The following is a 14,815-nucleotide window of genomic DNA, read 5'->3' on the forward strand; positions in this document are numbered from 1 at the left end:
CATTTCCCCCCGCCCCCCACAGTGGGACGGGGTGGGCAAGATCTTGGGAGGGGACACAACCAGGACAGCTGACCCGAACTGACCAAAGGGATATTCCAGACCATATGACGTCTGCTCAGTATAAAGCTGGGAGAAAGGACGAAGGGGGTGGGGGTCACCCTTGGTCCTCCGAGGCAACCACTACGCGTATTGGAGCCCTGCTTCCTGAGAAGGGCTGACATCGCCTGTTAATGGGAAGTAGAGAATAAATCTGTTTTCTTTTTTTTGCTTCCGCGCACGGACCTTTGCTTCGCTTTGCTTATATTAAAACTGCTGTTGTTTTACCCACAAGGGTTGTTTTGTTTTCCTATCTTATTTTCTTTCCCTTCTTTGCCCTATTGAGAAAAAAAGGGGAAAGGGGGGGGAAGTGATAGAGCGACTTGGTGGGTACCTGGCATTTAGCCAAGGTCAAACCACCACACCAGGATAGGGTTAAGTTTCCCCAGCAGTGGGGGGGAGCTCTAGCCGGGTTATTCAGATACCATGCGGACGTCACATCCTGGCAGGTCACATTTTCCTGGCGCGGAGCGCGGTGCACTCGTGGTTTTGTACATCGTGCTTCAAACTGCTGGATTTGGTAGCTATTTTGCTCTGTTCATTGCTATCACTATTACTGTTATTGTTGTTGTTTGTTGTGTTGCTATTGCATTGTTGTACTAAACCTTTCCTTATTTCAGTCTTGGGGCTTTGTATTTCACTCCCTTTGTGGGGGAGGGGCAGCGGCCGCGTGGTCTCAGACCCCGGCAGGGGCTAAACCACCACAAGCTGTATCTGGGGAGCAGAGTGGGAATATGCTGTTTGCAAAACAGTCTTCTTGTTTGGAAACAGAAGGAGGAAAAAAACTGGGGAGACAGAGAAAAAGTCAAGCATAATGTTGAAGGGTAACTGCAGTAAGAAAGTGAACACTGCAGGCAGATATCCCCTACAGGGCTTTTGTGCTATGCTGTTTTACAAGCTGAGCTGGATTTTTCTTTTCTCTGTTCATAAAGCCTGTACTGTGGTAGAGCCCAGATACATACAGGACTCCGGTGATACTTGGTGATGGCTGCTCCCAGTTTTCTTCCCAGACACAGTAGGGGGTTGGTGTATTGATGGCTTTGATTTTGTGCCTGTTCTGTTCCCATTGCCATGCAAAGTCTTGGTCACTACTTGACAGCTACAATTCACGCACAAGTGATGCAAGGGCCAGTGCTCCTGATTGCCTCCCCTAGAGATGTGCAAAAAACCATCCTCCCTCCCCTGCTACTCCCTTCCTTCTCATGGGATCTGTTATCTGGCCCTGATTATGCATGGATTATTGTACACGTCCTTTAAATAACACCAAGAGTAGGGAAGTAGTAGCAGAGTTTAATCATGGAAGGCTCAATAATAAGACTCTTCTCCAATTGAAATTGCTCTAAAATTTTAATAAGGTGCAATGTAATTATCCAGCTGGCCTTTATCCAAATCTAATGGCTGGGTTCTAGCAAAGAGACTTTATGTAATACCGCTGGTGGTAAGGATCAGCCCTGTGACTGTCATAACACAGTCATAATATACAACATAGCCCCCAGCACTAAACCTGAGCATTGGGTTTTGTTTGTTGCTCAGCACCTTTTCCTAATCTGCTCTTGCTGGTGGCTAACAGGGACAAACTCACATCTGAGAATGTGAGGAGCAGTAAGGGTGCGTATCAAATGATGCAGCCAGCTACAACTCACCCTATGGCTTTTGGATCCATCACAGCTTTGCAGAATGCTATGGGGTCAGGGAGAACCTGGGCTGGTTATGCCCTGAAAATATTATGGCTAATGACATAACAGTTGGACCTTCCTAGGAAAAAGCTTGATTTTTATTAATTTTTTTTTCTCCTCTCTCCCAGCCTGCTGCACATTCTTCACTAATAATAAAACAGAACGGGAGAACAAACAAAGCAAAACCCAAAAGGGTTAAGCTTTTATGGTTCTCTTACTGAAGCGATTAAATTACTACAACACTGTATCAGGTCAAATTACGGCAACACTGAGGCTGTGGTGTACCAGTTTCTTTTGGGAGTGAAAACTAGAAACCTAATTCTTGATGAGAGAAGAGTTCAAGACATCATTATCTGTCCACTTTCACAGAGAAAATGCGCTCAGCAAAACAATATTGATATATGTTACAGCTTTAAATCTTCCTAGTTTAAGGGATCCTGGCTTTTGCTACTTAAAATGTTCTCTGAAAACAATAAAAGACAAGAATAATAAAAAGAAAAATTTCTAAGCAAAGGACAAGTTGTTATGAAAAGGGTTTGTTGCATTTACATGTTAAGTCCATTTTTCACTGCTATTACTTTTTCTATCAAAAATTTCCAAGAAAGCAAGGATTCCTCACTGCATCTCTTTTCTTGAATATATATTTTTCCATATACATATATATGTATATTGGAAATCTTGCCAAGAATGAAATAGCACTGAATAATGCACACAAGGACAGTAGCAATCAGATCCTAATCCCAGCTGGAGCTTTTGGGTACTAATCCAATACAAATAAAAAATGAAAACAAGGAATGCTGTTTTTACCATCTGCGTATCAGTTTTTCCATCAACCATCAAATTTGGTGTTTGTGTTCTGAATTATAGCCCATAGGTAGGGAATTGACTTAAGCATGACCTGCGATGCAAAATAAGAGGAATTCAATTTAAATCATCATGTACCAAATATACCTGCCATGCTCAGCACACAGCCTAGACCAATTAGGCCCTGGTTTCTGCAGCTCTGGCACCTATCACGCCAGTTTGTAGTCTAATGTTTGTGATGGCCCAGAGCTGCAAACCTAAGGTTTCTTCACACTTAAACACTCCTCTCTCAAGTCATGTCCTCCTGACATCAGGAGGACTTGGAGTGGAATGCACTGAATAAAAATATTTGTCTCTTATGTGTATCATTGTTGTCAGGTTTTTAAATCATCTAAGCATTTGCTAGATTTCAAGGTTTGGTAAGAAAAATCTGGGTGAGAATAAGTGTTTTCCGGCCTCTTTCCTTTTTTTATCAGGTTGTCTTTATGATTTGCTTCTCACCTGGGAAAATGGTATGATTTTAAGTTTATTTTCATTTCTGAGGCAACTTACTCGGTGACAGTGAGCTTTCGGTTTTATCTTCCTTCATCTTTAAAAAATATTCATGTTACAAGCATTGTTGGACATATGCCTCAATTGTATTGTGTAAACAACAAGACTTCTTCCATAGAGGGAAACATAATGCACGGAATAAATGTACTTGCATATTTTCATCTAAGGGCTATGTTTGATCCACACTGTTGTGTCCACCACGCTGGTGTTACCAGCTAAATGAATCTCTTCTTCCTAAAATGTCATTTCAAGACATAGCAAATACCAGCCATGATTGTGCAGGAAATATATGTTGCTTTAACATGATTGGTGTGTGATGAGTAGTCATAACAATCTGCACAAGTTTTGAGGAGTATAATATCAAGGAAGTATCAAGAGCAGAGAGTCAGCAAAGGAGCGAGTGATAGCTGAGAGCACTCAGAGTTTCCACCGAGGGACTTGTCAGTGATGAGTATCGTCCCAAGTGCCTGAGGAGATGGGGGAACACAGCAAGAGGAGTGTAACTGGGTAGAGCAGAAATAGGGAGGGCAGCTCCGAGATCATCTGTACTCATCCAGATTGAAAAGTAGATGTCAGTCCTGAAGGAGCTGTAGAAACACTGTTTGGTCCTACTGAAAGTGAAGACCGCAGAGACCAGGTTGGTTTTACCACCTGGCAATCCAGATTCATCTAGGAGGCTTGGAACAGATTTGAATCTTCAGTAGCATTTCTGAGAGTCACATCTTCTGGGACAAACCCAACTCCTTTGTTTCAGTAAAGGGTTTTTTGTTTTGGTTTGGTTTTTTTCTTTTTTAACAGCGCTAGTTGGTTCGTGGTGCTGAGGGGATGCTGGGTGTGGAATGAACCCCAGGGAGGAGAACAGGACAGGGGCAGACCCCAGGGAGAGCCTTTATCAAGTCTCTGTGGACACAGGCGCAGGTAATGTCTTCAGTCCTTCCCAGTTCACATTTTCAAGATCATTTGCAATCATGATGGTGAAAGCTTTTTTTATTGGTATTTTTTTGAAAGTGGAAATTCTGCTCTAGGTGTGTCATTGGGTCAGCGGGCACCCTGCAGAGACAGTGCCTGTCTGCCACCACACAGAAACATTTCTCTTCAACCAGGAGGGACTTGTAGCACATAAGGCCCTCAGAAGATTTTCTATCAATCTCACCAGGGTGGTTGCCTCACCGCCACACACCTGCTCCCTAGCCCAGGGGATGTTCAACATCAGTAGAGACTCACAGTTGCTCACAGGATTTCTTTAGAAAGCAGGAAAGAAAAACACTCCTATCAAATGCATCAATTCTTTAAGTCTGAAACCATGTTCAGCCACTGTAACTTTCCCCATCCTCTGCTTGTTTGATGTCAGATGTTTCACCCGCACTTTCTGATCTGTAGGAAACGTTGTATTAAATTAAGGTTTTTGAAGAGCACCTGTCTTCAGATTCCCCTCAAGAGGTTTCATCTGTCTCTGTTTCTCTCCACACTTTTGAAAGCATGAATGTGTTCTTAAAAATCACGTTAACACGAGGTTCATCGGTGCACTATGTTCCTAGTAACTTTTTTATGGTAAATCAGAGTTGGTTTGTAATCATAGTGGAATGGGAAATGAACTAAGGACAAGGCGGGGAAGATTTTAGTTGCAGTTTGTATGTCTAGATAGGCTTGCAGACGGTACAAGGTTTAAAAAGATCAAGAGCATTGATCTTTATTCTAGGCCTCTGAAGAAATTAATCTGATTTATGTCTTGTGGAAATCTCCCGAGTCAAATGACACACAAATAAAGGGAGCAATGCTGCATTCCTGCAACTTTATTTTGCTGAAAGAAAGCATAGGAAGTATTTTGGAGGGTTCTTTCTTGACTAGTTTGTTTTTCTTAACTTTGTCTTGTATTTAGAAAACTGTTGGGACAGATTGTTGTAATGTGTTTTATCTTCTCATCTACATGAGAAATTTCATGCAAGTCAAACTCAGATAACAGAAAAGTGATAGCTGATTAGACCTGCTTGTTAGGTTCTGCTTGATTCTAGTGACTGAGAAATGCTTGGAACAAATGTGTTAAGATTACTTGTCTTTGCATTTAAAATTAATATAATTACCCATACTGAAAACGTTAACATCTTCCAACGATACTGGGAAGGGCAGTGTCAGCATTGCAGGTGTTTTTAAACAGGATGGGACTCAAACACTTTTACTCCTTAACCCCGATGCCCCTTTTCTCAAGGACACTCTTCTATTATTTCTAAGTTAAATCAAGTTTATCAGAGTGGTAATTAAATGGATTCTTCTGCATGCAGGCATGACATTACGGTGCTTCTCTGCTTTGCTGTCAAACTTACATTTGCACTGCTGGTAGACCATCATTTTCTGTACCTGTGCATGTGCCAGATTATTTTCCAACACTGCTAAGGGAAAAAGCCTGCATTGTGGATGTGTGTGGGTGCTCCTGTTTCAACATCGCTGGACTCCAAGCACCTCACTGGTGACTTTGAACACAAAGAAAAAAAATAAAATGTGGTTTTTAAACTGTAGAAAAGATGTAATCTACCTCAAAGCCAGAACTTGAATGCTTTCTAATTAATGTCCACCTTTCTTAGGTTTTGTTTAGGGTAATATTTTGTTATTTAAAAGAAATTAAATTTTATTGGTGAGAGGAAGCTGGTGGAAAAAACGCTTGTTAAAATGGCATTGAAGAAAGCAGTGCTGAACATAACATTTTATTTCTGCATAGCTAGGGGGGATTAATGTATTTGCCTTGAGCTCTTGGATTAGTATTCCCAGCTACTCAAAAACAAAAATCATAGGGTTTGGATTTTTTTTTTTTTCTTTTGAGCAGTTTGCCTAGCTCTGGGTGATATGCTTACTAGTTAGAATTTAAAAAGCTATTAATTTTTGCCTAATTTATTCCTACCCCTGTAGGCTCTTACTTTCTCATTGGAAATAAAGAGGGCTCTTAGTGACCTTTATTTGGCTGTATTATATGTATTTTCTTTTTGTGTTCCCCAAACATGCTGAAGCGGTAGCAGCTGGGCACAGATCCTGACTCTGAGCCCAGACTGACCCATTTATCACCACAAACTCACATAGGTCTCAAAAGCCTTTTTTTTTTGGTCTTGTGCATGTATCAGTAATCCAAAGATTTTTTCATTTTTTAAAGGGTGAAACCAGGTGAACAAAAACTTTTTTCCAGTAAGCCATTCAACCCAAAGAAAATGAAAATGAGGTCTCTTAGCACTTTTTCCCCCCTCTTTTACAATTGCATCATTAGCTCCCTAAACTAGGTTAACTACTCGGGTGACCTCTTATCATAAACTGCTGCTGCTTCCCAATGGCAAAAATGCAAGTAGCTCAGAGAATGCTGAAGGCAAAATATACAAAATATTTTATACACAATATACAAACCCCAAGAAATGTTGGGGTAACCCAATATTTGGATGCCCACTTGAGACAAAATACAGAGGCTTTTATTTAACAGAAAAATAAAAGCACTCATTGTCTCCATGTATGCTAGTGTCTGTCATGTTATACATAAATCCTACTAGGTTTTTCCTTCCTTTTTATTCCTTTGGCTAGGAAAATATAAGGATGTAGCAGTTGTGAAGGCCCGCCCAAAGACGATGATCTGTGTCTGTTACAGTGATCCTGTATCTGCCGTAAGCCTTACGTGATTGTAGTGGGCCTGATGGTGGGAGTCCTGCTCCATGCAGGCATGAGCACATAAGGAGGACAGGGCAAGAAAGAGGAAGACCTTGCTTTCAGGTTCCTTAACCTTGATGTTTGTGTGTGGCAAGGAAACAAGCCAAGACACCCACTGCCTGCTGTTCTGGGGAGCACTAAAATTAGTTTGGTCACAAGTAGTTCAGATAAACAAGGCTGGAGCTGGAGAACTGTTCCAGTTTTGCTGTTTCAGCACTTTTGCAAGGAAGTGTGAAAATATCCCCACTGCTTACCCTGGCCTGCTTAGCAATGCCAGCAAAAGCTCTCATTGCAGGTGTTGTAATACTGGTGCAAGGGTGCTTGTGTCGGCCAGGTTTGTTGTTGGGAGCGTGCTGGTGTTGCTGGTGATGCAGGCCGTACCGTTGGTGAGCACCTCTGCCAGCGTTGCTCAGGAGGTCAAGATGATACTTCTATGAACAGCATTATCCACAGATTTGCATGTGCATCTGGGCTTTGTTAGAAACTCTGAACTGTGTTTTATGCCACTCTTGGAAATTAAGAGGCAGCTTACCTGGAATAATTTGGGGTGACAAGTAAACATGGATGACACAAATTCGTGGTGGATATTTCCCTCTAATGTTCTCTTTCAAGAAGACTTATGATCAATACATCATTGATCACTGGAGTTTAGAAGCATTTGCACTTGTTCTTAAAACGCAGATCAGCCTCTCTCACAATACATAGTCCCCAGAATGGTCCTGTCTGAAAGGGAGGCAATCCCAGTAGTTGTCCTGGGACAGGTACAGGGACAAAGTTCATGAATCCAAGGCAGACACAATAGAAATAAAGGTTAGCAAGCCTTGTCATCATAGCTTTATAATGTGCAACTGAAATTATTTGAGACAGGTGACTTTTTTCATTGTCTGTAATGAGCGAGGAGTGACTGGCAAACCAGCTTCCTCTGCATGGGTCAGCATCTCCCATTCCGTGGGATTCCCAAGGCCAGCTCCCTTGCTTCTTCTCTGCCTGATTCCAGTAGCATTCCCAAATTGGTTGCCTTTGTAGAGACATTTTTGGGAGCATGCATTACCAGAAGCTCTTGATTGTAGTGGGTAAAATCCATCCAACATGTTTTGAAACCATGATGTTGGTGGTTGTCTGAGTCTGAAATGCTATTGTAAGCAGCTGTAAGAGGTGCATGTCAGCAAATCCAATAGGTGGTTGATTGCTGCTTGACCGGCACAGTGTGTTGATACTCAAGAATATGTGAAGTACAGCTTTCAAGGTTAAAATGGTGTCATTAATAAAAATAAGTTGCTTATCCCTCTGTAGCACCTTACACCTGTGACATCAAGTTCTTGGACATTAGGCATTATAGGCACCTCTTGTGTCCTGGGACACAATTACTGTACAAGAATTGTACATCCTGAAGGACGGTAATTATGCTAAAAAAATCTTGTTTTTAATATAAGGGTTAAATGGAAAGAAAGGAATCTCTATATCCTTGTAATGTGGTTAATAATGTTAATTGTGGCTGTTTATTTGTATTTTCAAGATGAAACAGGTACATCAGTTGCCTTTTCCTTCAGAACACGGTGCATATAAACTGAATACATTTTTGCCCTTTATTAATTTTAATTCCCATTAAATTTATTTTGCTTTTAATTAACAACTGAACTAATAAGGATATTAACAAGTTAAACAATGAGAAATATTTATTTATTTATTTATTCTACCAGGTTTGCTCAGACCTTCTTGGGTTCCTTTTGGTGCTACCCTGAGATTCAACTACCTTCACCAGAAACCCACCAGAAGAAAACTTTAGCCAGGCTCTGATCCTGAGCATTATTGTTTCAGTCCATGGTGAAGCAGCTTATATTATGAGTAGACTAAAATGTGCCTTCACTCTAAGTGCATCCAATCAGGGAGTAAAAGAAGCCCAGCTGGAGAGCTGTGTGTATGAGGCAGCCAGTGATGAATGGCATACACCTGGTAGTCTCTCAGGTACTTTACTGCTTGACCAAATCAACCCACTGTACTAAATCAAAGCTAAAGAATTACCAATCACTTTCCTACCTATGACTGTCATATACAAATAATGCTATAATTGAGCACAGTGCTTTAAGAAGCTGAGCTTCCACTTGCAATTGGATTTACTCTCACTAAATGTTCTCAGCTGCCTCCAAGTAGCCAGCCTCCAAAAAGGTGTCTACTAGCAAATGAGGGGTTTTGTTTGAGAAACTGCTTGTTGAGAGTTTGGTTAAAAAGAGCTGGTGTTTGACACTCTTGTAGCATATTGCATTATTCATAATATTGTTTTAATCTAGTAAAACCTTTATTTTTTTCTTTTCTGTTGTTATTGTAGTTGTTCCATTTCCCTGGTAAATGATTAAGCATGTACTTGTTCTAATTTTCAATGCCTGCAGGTGGTAGTGAGCAGAGCTGTCTCTAGCCCTGCTCTGTAAACAATACAGGTATTATTCTTCATGAAAATCACAGTGTAGCTTTCTATAGCACAGAAAGTAGCTCTAGGCACTAAGCTTTGAATTGTGAAATAACTTTATAATTTAAATGTGGGCTCACATTAACAAAAAGAAGCACCACAGTCAGACTGGCTACTGAGGCACAAATATATTCATTTTGGCCAAGAAGGCACCTGTAGTTGTTGTATTCTCCTGGGTTTATAAAGTCAGATCTCAGGTGGCTAACAGCTGAACTTGTACTTGAATGAGCAACTCTTTTTCTGCATGTCTCCTATGAACCACTGTTTCTGGGGTTGCAGGAGATGGCCCTTTGTTGCTACATCAGTCTTCCTCACCAGCTTTCATCCAAAGAAAAAGACTTCACAGCAATACCGTGATGTACACTTCAGGGTTGTGCTGCTGTACTTCGTGGTGGGAACAAAGGAAGAAAATGTATTTGAACCTGGGACTATCTTTCAAATGTTTTGTAAGCTTGCATAGCTGGTTATAATTAAACTGTCTCATAATTTCAGTAATTAAATATAATGTTGGTAAAAAGAGCTTAATCCGATAAGTATTTGTTGTCTTCACAAATGGTTTTGAAAACTGCTCCTTCGGAGCTGGGACACCAGCCTTTCAGCAGTTAAATATGAGTACAAAACGTATGCCCTATACTATGAATGAAACTAAACAGGGATAGTTTGCTGGGCAACAAACAGATGAGGAGATAAGTGATATCTTGCCTATAACAGCATTCTGTATTTTCTAGCTAAGGCCTGATAAGTGCTTAAAGGTGAGATTTGGTTTGATAAGATGGCTGAAATTGCAATTTTATCTGTAGCATAACAAGTAATAGCAGGAAATGAAACTCAGTAACTATATGCATCAATTCTGCTCAAATTGAGATGTGTGTGGTCCAAATTCTCTTTTTATTGACATGTCTATAATCAGGGGTAGTAAGTACAGTATCATCGGCATACAGGAGTGGATATGTGAGTGACAGGACAGGGTAGAGATTTGCAGTTCTGCTGCTTTTTGTTCAGTGGACAGGGTATGCTGTGGCTGTTTGTCTGGCAATGCAGATGGATATTCATTCCTTGAGGTTAAGGCGTTTTGGTGCCATACCTTTACAACATGCTTTTCTTTATGACCATTGAAACAGTGCCCATTTTATGAAAAAATCAAGTGCTTAAGCCAATGATAACTAGCCTATCTCTACAGAAAAATATTAGGCATCATAGAATCATAGAATCATTTGGGCTGGAAGGGACCTTAAAGATCATCTAGTTCCAACCCCCCTGCCATGGGCAGGGACACCTTCCACTAGACCAGGCTGCTCAAAGCCACGTCCAACCTGGCCTTGAACACTGCCAGGGAGGGGGCAGCCACCACTGCTCTGGGCAACCTGTTCCAGTGTCTCACCACCTCACAGAAAATAATTTCTTCCAAATATCTAATCTAAATCTACCCTCTTTCAGTTTAAAACTGTTACACCTCGTCCTAGCACTACACCCCCTGATAAGAAGCCCCTCCCCATCTTTCCTGTAGGCCCCCTATAAGTACTGGCAGGCCTCTTATAAGGTCTCCCCGGAGCCTTCTTTTCCCCAGGCTGAACAACCCCAACCCTCTCAGCCTGGCCTCATAAGGGAGGCTCTCCAGCTCCGTGATCATCTTTGTGGCCTCCTCTGGACTTGCTCTAACATGTCCATGGCCTTCTTACATTGGGGGCCCTAGAGCTGGACACAGTATTGCAGCTGGACTCTCAAGGGTGGAGTAGAGTGGCAGAATCACCTCCCTTGACCTGCTGGCCACACTTCTTTGGAGGCAGCCAATGATATGGCTGGCTTTCTGGGCTGCAAGTGCGTATTTCTGGCTCATAGTCAGTTTTCCATTCACTACTACTCCCAGGTCTTTCTCCTCAGGGCTGCTCTCAATCCACTCTTTCCCCAGCCTGTATTTGTGCTTGGGATTGCCCCAACCCATGTGCAGGACCTTGCACTTGGCCTTGTTGAACTTCATGAGGTTTGCACGGGCCCACCTCTCCAGCCTGTCCAGGTCCCTCTGGATGGCACATCCCTTCCCTCCAGCGTGTCGGCCGCACCACACAGCTTGATGTCGTCAGGAAACTTGCTGAGGGTGCGCTCAATCCCACTGTCCATGTCACCCACAAAGATATTAAACAGAGAGGTGTTAAACATCACTAGAGAAATTCTCCTGTTGTTAAATAATTGAAGTATTAATCTCCATTGTACCTTTCAAGGGACTGTTGGAGGGATAAAAATGAAACCCAAAACTTCAAAATGCCTGTGCAAACATCTTGTTAATAGAACAGGAGCTTGTCCTTGTATTAGGTGTAGTAACTTTTAGACTCTCACTCCTTGCTTCTGTTAATGTTCATTAATCCACACATAAATTACTGACTCTGACAGTGGAGACATATGAGCAGTGAATGTAAATTTTGGACAGATCAAAGTGGAGTTATCAGTGGTGTATTTTCAGGTGAGTACTAAATGCTTAGGAGCTGAATAGGTTTAGCTTTTCACAGGATTTCAGAAGTGGGGCCAAAGTGATTCTTATCACAATGTTATAAAGAGACAAACAGGTGTATAGTAAATTTCCACTTTCAAGAGGAATTTGCTGTGACATTGAGACAACAGATCAAAAAATTATTGGAAGCAAGCAGTGTAAATTCATTGACAAATTTGCAATTCATTGCAAATTCAGCAGTATCTTTAGAGCACAAAGTTATCTCCACACATCTCTTCAATATTGTTAAGTACCTTTAATGACAAATATAAAGAAAACATGCTCTGTAAGTCAATTTTTTTTGCCTTAGTGCAGAATAATGCAATGCATTTTCTGCCAGTCCTACGTTAATTAGTTGTCTGTTCTATATATATATATATAGTGTTACTGTTACAAATAGACAGCAGAGGTTTTTCTTATGATAGCTGATCTGATCATTCCACTTCAACTATTAAGAGTGGAAGACTTCATATGATTTGTTGCTTTATTCACTATTATTATTAGCACATTGCCTCCTCTCACTTGCGCACACTCACTCCACAGGAGCACTGACTCTTCAGTCTTGGGGTAGTAGCAGAAAAGAGTTCATCTGGCCTTTTCGTCATTTTAATATCTTTATTACAGAAATAAATTTTTCAACCTTACTTTCTATTTTAAAAGCCATAAGATATCTAATTACTAATTCATGTCAGGGATATTATGCGATCAAGAAAGTAAGAACACCCTGTAATCCAAAAGGATAAGAATTGTGAGGAAGTTGAGATTTGTAAATTCCCCTACTCACCAGACTTCTAGGTTGGGATGGGATAAAGTGCTACATTTCATACAGTGATTAAGGTTTTCCCATCTTTTCTCAGCTAATCCTAAAATGCATAAAAATCTTACGTCTTTTAAGGCAGGGGGAGAAGAGCCTCGACGCTATCAGAAAATTGTGGGCAACATAAAATGAGGTTAGAATTGAAACATTGAAGTCACTGTAAAATGCAAGCAAGACGAATCATGCATCTGAAGGTCTAAAAGATTTTTTTACTAAAATGTGTTGGTGTTTTCCTTACAGTGCCCCCTAGTTACCTGGAATGGCAATACCTTGCTCCTATCCATAGCTCACCAGGCAGTCACCAAAATGCAGTTACCTGAGATGTGCTGCAGCTATTCCTTTGAGAAATTAAATGCTACTTAAGAACCTCTGAGTAAGGGTAAGGCCTTTCACCAGACTTCAGGAGCCTTTTGAATATCTTTATTTGATATAACACGCTACTACATAGAAAATATGATTCAAGCTTACACGAGGATTACAAAAATGACAAGAGGGATTAGCCCACAGAGAGAACAGATGAAAGTCAATATTTGTATCATGGGACAAAAGTAACAATTTTTCAAAATCTACTACTACTAATTGTCTGTTGCTGTATGGCCCCTAAAAGCCCTGGCAGTTCAACACACGTATTGACTATATTCAGTTTGGTTTGCATTGGAAGCAGTCATGATCAAAATACTTTCTTTCTCCTTATCTTTTTCTTTTTTTTTTTTTTTTTAATTTTTGCATTAGTGAGTGGCAGTTTATTGAAATTTTTCTTTTCTTCAGACACTTACTAGATCTAGGAATATTGACAGAAGAAAGAGCCATTATGAAGGTTCACAGTGGTGAGCCATCTCCAGCTGCTGTACCTTGATGGTAATAAGCAGATTGTTAATAGCTTGCTGTCCCGATGTAGCTTTGGCAGGCCGTGTGATTTGACTTTGTGCTGCACTTTAGTGGACTATGTCAGAAGACTCTGTCTTTTTCTTAGGGGCCAAAATAGGCCAAACAGGTTAATATGTTAGCATTCCTGATGCTAACAAAGGAAAATAGAGGTAAATAGCCTGTTCTGTGTACAGAACCAAAAATGTAGGCTGTGCCTCACTCATTATCAGTTGTAAAGACTTACTGCTGTATTTAAACACAGAATATATGTCATAGCCATACAACCAGACTCCTTGATCTTTTCCATTATGCACCTGCAATGTGCGGACAGGTATCAGTTACACTCCAGCTCTGTCAGACAGGTATGAGTTGGGCCAAGACTGGATTGCTGTGGCATGACCTTTGAATGACTACTGACTCACAGCAGATGCATTAATCGCAAAAGCACAAGTGCTTGTGCCTCTCTGTAATGATAGTATTTACGACTAAATATCCGTAAGAAGGCTCTCTACGCTGTGTAACTCCCTAAGCTAAGTAACTTGCATTCATTCGTGAGTATAATACTGTCTCATTTGTAAGAGGCGCTGAAGATGAAAGCCAGTCTTTATAGAGCTGAGCGTGGCACACTCCCCATGATACGGTATACTCAGTGAAATAAATGGCTGTCTTTGTAGAAACCGTTTGTGCACCTAGGATGACATGGTAGCCCCCAGTGTATATTTTTAGTATTAATGTAGCATTTTTAAAGGTCTGCTCTCTATGAAGCAACTTTTCTTTATCTTAGACATGCTTTTTTTTTGGATGTCAATCTCTTATTCCCCATAGTGCAAGCTCTTCGATCCAGCAATGCATATGTTACAGTAACTGAAATCTTCTGACCTCTGGAAGTCCCACTTGTGAAATATAATATCATGAACTTCCTGTGATATTTTCATTATTTGGACAAAAGTCCCACTGGTCCAGTAAGAGTTCTGCCTCAGTAAGAACTGAAGAAGTGCCCATGAGTTCCCACCAGTGCACAGTATATCTGAAGGAGGAGTAAAGGCATGGTCAGTGTCTGTACTAACACTATAACTTTTCATAAACAACACACCACATCACAGCTGGGCTCATCTGTCCTCCTCCTTCTCAACCAGAATAAGAAGGGAATGCATTAATAGGAAAGCCGGAAAAAAACTAAAGGGAAAGGAGAGGAGAGGGAAAGGGATTGATCTGCTGGGATGCAACTTCATGGATCACATCTTCATGGCAAAACTGAGTCTTCCAAAGTTTAGCAGTGGGTGCCCAGGGTTGTACGTAGCCCCACTGCCACACCTATGCTTGCCTGTGTCTTCCTCAGGCTTCCAAGGCATGTTGTGTTTTAGGAAGCAAAGACT

The sequence above is a fragment of the Strix aluco genome, chromosome 3 (assembly GCF_031877795.1).
Source record: "Strix aluco isolate bStrAlu1 chromosome 3, bStrAlu1.hap1, whole genome shotgun sequence".
Classification (NCBI taxonomy): domain Eukaryota; kingdom Metazoa; phylum Chordata; class Aves; order Strigiformes; family Strigidae; genus Strix; species Strix aluco.